Source organism: Sebastes umbrosus, chromosome 2 (genome assembly GCF_015220745.1).
Source record: "Sebastes umbrosus isolate fSebUmb1 chromosome 2, fSebUmb1.pri, whole genome shotgun sequence".
NCBI lineage: Eukaryota > Metazoa > Chordata > Actinopteri > Perciformes > Sebastidae > Sebastes > Sebastes umbrosus.
In genome coordinates, this window is record NC_051270.1 from 38,543,029 (window position 1) to 38,552,557 (window position 9,529).

The following is a 9,529-nucleotide window of genomic DNA, read 5'->3' on the forward strand; positions in this document are numbered from 1 at the left end:
GCAGGAAAAAGGACAGCAGGACAATTTTCAAGTGGGAGATGTTGTCCTGAAACAGAATATAAGAGAACAACAGAGAAAAGGAGGAAAACTGGAAACCGATATGCTTGGACCATTCAAAATAAACTCAATTCAGGGAAAAGTAGTCAGCTTGAGCAACAATACCACCAAAACCATCGCCAACCTGGACCAAATCATTTCATTTACAGAGCCAGAGGAAAGGATTCCTGCGAAGCTGGCAAAAAATAGCAAGTCCCCTTTAGCTCTCCCGCTCCCCCCCCACAACCACCGTCCAGCCCCTCCAGCCCTTCTGAACAAATTGCTCCTCAATCAAACTCTCAAACCCACGCTGCCATCCTTACTCCTGCCATTCACTCCTTTGATCCTCCACCTGCCACATCATCAGGAGAGAGTCAACCCACCCATATTAAGGGTATATGTCCCATTAGTAATGTGACATCAAGTATAATGCGACATACTCTATATATACATAATTTTATGAATAATTTAAATGACTGAAATGTTCTGAATTTCCAGCTCTCAAGGATATATTGAAAATCCAATGGGAGATACTTTGGGCAATGGTGGGACCATACAAACTGTTTACTGCAGATCTCCAGAGGCTGGCACCTGGGAAGGAATTGGAGAGTGAGGTAAGTATTGTTTGCTAAACTGCTTCTGATTTTTCCTCTTTAACATGAAAGTTAATGTGAATATTTATTTTGTGTAGATTGTCAATGCTTACCTGCTATGGGTGGCAAAACAGATTGGGAGGCCTGTCAGAGTCAGAGTCATTGACACCTTCGAAGTGACGGCGATTTGGAATGGTACATCAAGGGGGATGAGAAAGGTAAGGATAATGGTTGCTTTTAAAGGTGTTAGTTACAATTATGCAATCTTAAAAACTAAAATTATCACTTGCAGCTCGATGTAAGGGAGTGGGACACCCTGGTCGGGGCTGTCTGTAAAAATCATCATTGGACTCTAGTAGTAAGTGCACTTAAATGAATGCAATGTATGCAACTAAATGTACAACTCTGAGAATCTTGTATGTTAAAGTATCCTATCTGTAAAAGGCCATGTATCCAAATGAAGGACGGGCCGTTGTGATCGACCCATTTGGAGCGACCTCTAATCAATTAAAACAATGTAGAGATTCAACAAGGTAGGTAAATCCATGATTTATTCTCATGTGTTTCATTTAGTTTCTGATTTGCAACAAAATGTTTTATTTTTGCTTTAGGGCTTTCATGCGGAAAAAGGGAGTCAACTTATCACGATGGATGTCTGACACAGTCTCTCATCCACGTCAGCAAGATTCCACATCCTGTGGAGTTTTAGTTTGCAAAGTAATATTATGTACCCTAGTAAGCCTTTAAACACTTTTTAAAAGGACTCAAATAACACCGGCTGTATTTTAAGGTTGCCAAGTGTCTATTAACCGGAGGCAGCATGGACTTCGACATGGATGAGGACGGCATAAACACTTTGAGAATACAAATAGCCAGGAGACTGATGGATGATTCTGGTAAGCTTCAATCAATTGTTATAGTTGTGTAGTTGTCTACATTTCCCTATACTTAACCCTCTGTGAAATTTTTATATCTTAATAGACGACCTGACAGACCTGTGCAGGGCATGTGGCGAAAAGGACCCTGAGGAAAGAGAGCCCTCAGAGGAACCCGTTGATCATTGGGAAGGAAGGCTTTAAAGTTTTTTACATGGAGAGTGCATTCTTAATTTATAACAAATCTAATTTATCTATCTACTTTCAGATTGAATGCACATCATGCCGCCGTTGGTATCACTGGGTGTGTGTGGCAAAACCCAACAGGCATGAGGACTTTTTGTGTCCGGCCTGTACACCATGTTAAATGGTTTTGTCCCAGTAATCCAATCTTGATATTATAAAGAGAACCGGACACTGGAGTCCTTCTGCTTCCTGGGCTCAATCATCACCCTCAAGTCAGAGCAGAATATCAGTAGTGTCACTAAGAAGGTTCAGCAGAGATCAAATCAATTCAATTTGTATAGCCCAAAATTACAAATTTGCCTCTGGGGGCTTTACAATCTGTACAGGATCCGACACCCTCTGTCCTTTACAACGCGACCCTGTCATTGAATGAAGAAAAAACCCTTTGAACATGGGAAAAAATGTAAGAAACCTCATGAAGAGCAACAGAGGAGGGATCCCCTACCAGGATGAACAGACATGCAATAGATGTTGTGTGTGTACAGAGTAACAATATAATGAAAATATAACATGGACAATGTCAAAAATGGATGCATATATTGTGAACATAACATCATGTACTCCCTGCAATATTCTCTGCCTTTTCTCCCTTTGTGTAAATAGTATGTTTTCCCCTTGAGAGGGTCGTATGTTGTGCAGATTGATTGGCTACAAGTAAAATTTGTTGGCCTCTCCTGAATAAAAATAACTTCAGTGTTGGATAACACACTGCTGGTGGCGCATTGGAGGAAACTCCCGTCTGTCACACTAGTTGTGATTTTGGTATGAGTTTGAATCCCGTAAAACCTGACATTTTTATTCATTTTTTTTTTTTCTTAAAGGGATGAAGAGTTCTTCTACGTGACACATGTTTACTAAAACAGGCTCCAAAGACGAATATGTGTATTTAGAAACTTTTATTAGCTTACAGGAAGAGCGACGCTGCTCTTCCTGTTTTCAACATATTCATCATAACAAGCAACTTTTCGAACGCGAGCAGAATACAGCGGACACGTTTCCACAAACAAGACTCCAAAGACCAATCCGGTATGTTTAAACATTGTAATGAAATACTAAACAAAGAGGCATTCACGAGGACAGCTACGTATTCTCTTCCTGCTTTCAACAGCTGCCGTAACTACGACAACCACAGAATCATTGGGCTGAAAGTCGCCAGTTATCAGGGTCGCCTGATAAACCATAACACCGGACGTTATAATAGCTACAGCTAGAAAATGACTGTTCAGTTTGACCCTGAGTCAAACACCGAGTCGAACTCTGAAGAGGAAGAGGCCCCAGCAGCAGCAGCACTTCCACCTCGAATGCAGCGGGACCTTCCACAATGGTTAGTTCAACTTTTTGTGTAACTTTATGTGTGGGTTAGCACAAAGGCTAACGTTAGCTCTGATGCTACTTTCACCGCTCTGTAAGTAACGTTATTGTGAGGTACTTGGTCAATAACCAATTTTTTAATTTGTGCAATTTAGTGAACATTAGGCGCTACGTACGTTGCATGTTTTACAATTAGTAAGGTATATTTTACTTGATATATCCAGAACAGAGTAACGACAGCCGATGAGAAATAGCTATCTTTATACGGCCAGTTTATTTTGTTTACTTTGCATTCTGCTAGAACACAAGTCCGTATCATTATTGTCCTCCAGTTGAATACTAAACTGTTTGCAGTGTTTTGTCAACTCGATTGTGCTCCATCTCAACATTACCTGCAATGACTTACTGTTACAATATTCTATCATACTGTGCGATACAAATGTGTGGGGAAAAAAGCTTACTGCTCATTCACCTCAGCTTTTTTGCATCTTCTGTCAGGTTTATAGTATCATAAGCTTCACATGTTGAAATGTTCACATTTTTCTATTTATTTGTTCAGGTGCACATGTGGAAATTGTGCAAGGATGCCTACAGAACCGGAGAATATATGCTGCTTGGAGACACAAAAGGTAACATTTTATTAGGTATATTAAGTTGTGTGTTTAGACATATTTTTCACATACCATGAGGCTTACCATATGTCATTCACTCTAGGTTAAAAGATGGATGGAGCAGCTGCAGGACAACATCTCCTGCATGATAGAACATCCTGGGTTGGACCCTGTATGTTTAAATATGTTCACAATGCAAAACGCATACAACATTTACAGGGCTGAATATGGTGCTTTACAGCAAAGGGCGATAGAGCGGTAAGTGGTTTCTTACTTATTTGATCATCATCATTTTAATGAAAAAGTACAATGTCTGGGATGTTGGATCTTCATTATCTCCTCCACGTATGGCGCCGGGTCCACAAAGACTTCTTCAAAGACCAGGTCCATCAGGTCATCCACATACCCTGTGCAATATAGACAAACAGATAGATTTTTATACAATTTCATGTTTCAAAAAAAAGACTGAAAATGTTTTTATTTTTTACTATTTTTTATATATTATATTTACATAAATATGTTTTGCTCTACTTTATACAATATTGACATTTTCTCAGGTTTATGTTTGCTTTTACTGTGTTTTTTGTTTATGTGAAGTGTTACGAATTTGACGTGCAATATTACAAATATTGTACATAATACATGTCAGGTCAGTCTTTACAACTTTTGCTCAGCATTCTCCCTTCCTGGCCTTTGAGAACTGCAGTCGAAGCAGGGTGCTGCTCAACACTACACATAGATTTAACACTCTTTTCAGTTTCATTTCATTTCACAGTATCAAGTAACAGCATCCACACTGCTACTGTCACTGCCACAACAATGGCTTCAGGAACACTTAAAAATCCACTGCAGGAACTGAGGGACATGTTCCCCCTAATCCCTCAGAGGAAGAAACGTTGTTTAATTGGTCCTGACTCACGATCAACATCTGGTGCTGCCCCAAAGGTGAAGTCGGAAGTTCTAACAGCAAGACTAAACACAGAATCTGGTGTCTGCTTTCGAGCTATTTGATACAATTGAGGATTTCCTGCACTCGGATGATGTGCGCATTGCACGTCATCCGACCACAATTGACAAGCCACAGGAAAATCTTGAGTATAGATTTGACACAGATGGCATTGTCATCAGACTAAATAATGTGCGATCACTCAAGGCATGCACTTCCTGTTTCTGCCTGAGTTCAAAAGTCACATGCTTGTCCCACAGTATCATATTGTGAAAAAAACATTTGAACCTGACAGCCCTCAGTGGTGAAGGGTTGAAGGCACTCTGAAATGCCTTAGGGTATGTCATTGTGTATGTTGATGGTGGTTACTTCCTCAATCTCACAGCTGTACCTTTGAGCAAGACAAACCCAAATCCTCATCTTTCTCAAATGATGTTATAGGGAATTGGCAACAACCTCATTAAATGAGGTTGTCACCATCTTCAGGCATCAGCTGATGATCATGGAGAGTGAGGACATACAACGACCCACCATCCAGAATCAGTGTTTGTCCAGCATATCAAAGATGAATGCCATTCATCTTAGATCTGTTGGACAAGGCCATCAAACATACCAATAGTAGCAACAATGACCTCTATATTCTGGCAACTGTCAGCAGGTTTGGACAGAGGAAGACACATCTGTTGCTCTGGATTTTATTGACATGGAGTGTGTCCACTCAATATCGATCCATGCTGCATGCACTGTGGCAACCAAGGACCCTCAAATCCACATGTTTGGGTCAAGGTATGGCTTGCAAGATCTTGTGGGATTTGGCAGTCGCCTGTTCTCAGTGCTTTCCATGCATGAGGCAGCGAATTTTCAGACAACAAGCCCATGGATTTTAGACATCCCATATGGGTCCTGTTCAAGTGGAAGTCCCTTCAGTTTGTACAGATGTATGTGCTGTCACCACATGTCCACTTCAAGACACAATACAAACATCCTGTGAGTGGGGTGATTGTTACATGTGGGCTGACCCACCATCAGACACAAAAAGCCATGTATGCCAGGGCTCTGGCATACATGGATCACACGGATGATTTACAATCAAAGGTGGGGGGGGTCAGCTCAAGTCCAGGATTGAGCAGGTTGTGTACTTGACTGGAGCTGAGATGCCCAAAGTCATTGTCCCTGCTGACTTCTTTGATACCGTCAACCTGGACCAACTCCTTAGCACTCAACCAGTCATCCTCCCATTTATTGAAGGAGAGGAAGGGGGCCTGATTGCCACACTGTCCCAAAGCATGGACTTCCTCACCACACTGCTGAGGAACACTTTTGACTCAAATAAGGCAATGGGAGGGTATGTTGCCAGCTGGAAATCGTACCAAATTGAACTGACCTTGGAGGAGCTGATATACGGACATCCAGTCTCCCCATCGGATTTTCACCTGAGTGCATCGTTGAGCAAATGTTCAGTGAACCCAAGGAGCCTCACCCACTGCCGTGGCTTCCTGGGTTTGGCTCTGTACAACTCTGCCTCTGTGTGAGAAGACCTCCCCACCCCTTGAGTCGTGGACAAAAGATGATGTGCTAAAAAGGAACATCAGGAGGGTCTTCCCAGTGATGGACACATTTCAAGCAGCACCAGCAGTGGTTGGGACAGAGCTGATCACTATCCTCCTGTGTGACATCTACAAATCCCCAAAAGACTTCATCCCTTTTGCAGAAATGAAGTCTTCTGCCAAAAGTGATGGATGGGTCCTGAAAGGGTCCATGACCATTGAGGCAATGGTCATGGACCCACCCACAGATGACCGTGAGGCTTGATCAAAGAAACCATGCAGAACAGGTAAAACAACATCATATAACTTAACAACTTGCATTGCCTGAAACCTGGAAAGGGGGGTGGGGATTCAATTACACCTGATGGCACAGGTGTAGAAAATTTACATTAATGAGATCATTAGGGCATGGATCCAGGCTATATAAAGTCAGTCAACATGGCACAACTTGGTGGGTTTGTGAGGAGATAGTGAGCGATAGAGAGCAATAGTGAGCGATAGTCAGAGATAGAAATAGTCAAAAGAAGTCAGATATAGTGAGAGATAGTGATAGTAAGTAGGTGAGAGTAAGGTAGGTAGAAGTAGGAAGGAGTAGATTGGTGAGTCAGGTGGAGGAAGGTACAGGTGCAGAGAGAGGGAGAGCTTTTTGAAAATGGATCCCAGTATCGTTACACAGCTGCTGGATGTGAAACTCCATAACCGTTATCCTGAGGGGTCAACCAGTAAGGAGAAATATGTCATTAAGAGGAGAGCTGAGACCTTCAGGTTAAAGGGTAAGGATGCATGCCACATGCACTTTAGAACACAATGATCATCTGCCATGGTAAAACTCCCAATATATCTAATATGACATTTAAACACCAGATGGAGACCAGTATTACATATGCAGGCGCAAAAAAAATAAGACTGAGCACCTGGCCTAAGTGGTTTCCAGTGCTGAGGAAGCGAGTGAACTCTTTGAGGAGTTCCATTGTAGTGATATTGGTGGCCACTGTGGAATTGAAAAGACTCATAGTGCAATCATCACCCGCTACTATTGGCCTGGAATGGAGGATGATATTCGCAAGTGGATGAGTTGGTATCTTCCAAATAATGTGGTGGAACACATTTTTGTTCAAAAGTAGAGCATATATATGTTTGAAAGATGTATAAGCAAAGGACTATCACTTTTCAATATAATATAGTATAACATAATATTCATTTGCGCTACCATTCGTCATCATTTTGAAATAATCTTTCACTGTTTAGATTGCTCAGTGTCCACAGTGCCATTTAAAGAGAGCGAACCTCAAAGAAAAGCAGGAGTACAATCCAATAGAGGTAAAGGAAACAACAGCATATTGTCAGCTTTGAAACACATCAACAGTGATGCTCATGTCTTTTATTTTTGTTTCTCCCAGGTGACGGAGCCCTTTGAGCTCATAGGGATGGACCTGGTGGGTAAACTCACAGTAACAGATGGTGGCAACCAGTACATATGTGTCATGTTTGACTATTTCACCAAATGGGCAGAGGTATACCCACTAAAGAGCAAAACAGCAGATGAGGTGACCAATTGTATTCTCGATTTCGTTTACAAATTTGGTGCACCTAAAAAACTGCTAACAGACCAGGGCTCAGGATTTTGCAACAAGGTACAGTGATGATGCTATATGAATCCCCAGTATCTAACAGTTGCTGTGCTGATATCTTTCTTATTCCTGCTGTCTGATGTTTGTCCAAATGAACATTTTAAGGTCAACTATGGCCTTTTGTTAGAGGCTGGGCATCGAAAGAAGCCTGTGCTCCCCCTATCATCCACAGACCAATGGCCTTGTGGAGAAACTGAATGGGACAATACAGAGGTATGTTTTTGTATTCAATACTTCAATAAATCAAGGTCTTCATAATACTTTCTGAGAATAGCTCGCTTTATCATACATGAGATTCTGTCCTGCCTCCTCATGCCTATACTTGAATTCTGCATTTTCAGGTCGCTGAACAAACTTGTGGCTGAACAACCCAAACAGTGGGACCATTTCCTGCAGTCTACCATGTTTGGCCTTCGGACCAAAAAGCAGCTGACCACGAAATACAGCCCTTATTATTTGATGTTTGGGAGGGAGGCCAGGTATCCTTCTGAGGTGCCCAAGGAGTACAAAGTAAGATTTTCTAATGTTGTCACATTTTTTAAAAGTCTTAATTAGGGTCATCTATGTCCTCTACATTCAAACTGTGATTTGTGGCAGGTAACTGAAGACAAAGTCCGCAGCCTGCTGGTGAGGGAGGACATCTGCGAAGGAGTCAGAAAGGTGCCTTCACAAACATAAAAAAAAGTCAGGACAAAGTCCTTAAGAGGAAGGAAGAAAGGGGCCAGGAGGACAATTTCACAGTGGGCGATCTTGTCTTGAAAAAAAACATCAGACAGGAGCAGAGAAAAGGGGGGAAGCTGGAGCCAGATATGTTGGGACCGAGGGAAAGATTGCCGTCCTGGCTACAGGTAAGGGTAAGGGAAAGATTAAAACAAACATTGATCTGCTGACACACTATTTCCAGCCAGAGGAGAGGATCCCTGCTAAACTGAAAAAATTGGCACAGTACAACCGAAATTATGCAGTGCACAAATAACTGGCATTGCTGTGTTTGCAGTAATCCGAGACATATGGACAGGGAGGAGAAGGGAAACCCTGTGGTCCAAGATCGGGCCTTATAAAATCCATTCTGAAAACCTCATGGTCTTGGCCCCAGGAGAGCAGCTGGAGGGAGAGGTACTTTAAAAACAAATATTGGACTGATATTTCTCTTTTCGATTGGATCACAACTTACTATTGTACTCTTAGATCGTGAATGGTTATCTTACAATGGTGGGCAGGAAAGCTGGAGCACTAATAGTCGACACATATTTGATGACCTCACTCTGGCAGGGTACACACAAAGGTGGTTTAAGAAGGGTGAGTAGGACTATATAGTTGGACTGTGTGTATATATATTGATTATGATTTTTTAATTTTAGTTGGACCTTTTCAACCATGACGTGGCAGCTGGAGCGGTCTGTCACAATGGACACTGGACACTCATTGTAAGTCATCTCAAATGTTAACAGATCTCGACGCTACCATGAGTCTACCTGATGTCTGAAGGGTTGGCTAACCTTTTTATTTGCATTTCTACAGATCATGTACCTTAAGGAGATGAGGGCCTTGTTCATAGACCCATTTGGGGCCACAGACGAGCAAATCCAGAAATGCAAGGATGTGACCAGGTGAATTAACTTTAATGATTGCATTACACAAATGCATTTGGAATATTCTTTTGGCAGCAACACTAAGCTCAGTAAACCATTGTCCTAAGAACTATTATTTAACTATAACATAAGCTTGTCCTT

At 41.8% G+C, this 9,529-nt stretch overlaps 2 long non-coding RNA genes across 2 annotated transcripts; both read left to right on the plus strand.

Annotated features, from left to right (window-relative positions):
- Positions 1-2,783: 2,783 nt before the first annotated feature.
- LOC119501017 lies at positions 2,784-6,631 on the plus strand. Its single transcript, XR_005209739.1, has 3 exons — positions 2,784-3,074; positions 3,621-3,690; positions 3,776-6,631. It is a non-coding gene; the product is annotated as an uncharacterized LOC119501017 (long non-coding RNA).
- Positions 6,632-6,661: 30 nt separating this feature from the next.
- LOC119501025 lies at positions 6,662-8,616 on the plus strand. Its single transcript, XR_005209741.1, has 5 exons — positions 6,662-7,485; positions 7,566-7,799; positions 7,902-8,009; positions 8,138-8,306; positions 8,394-8,616. It is a non-coding gene; the product is annotated as an uncharacterized LOC119501025 (long non-coding RNA).
- The last annotated feature ends 913 nt before the right edge of the window (positions 8,617-9,529 follow it).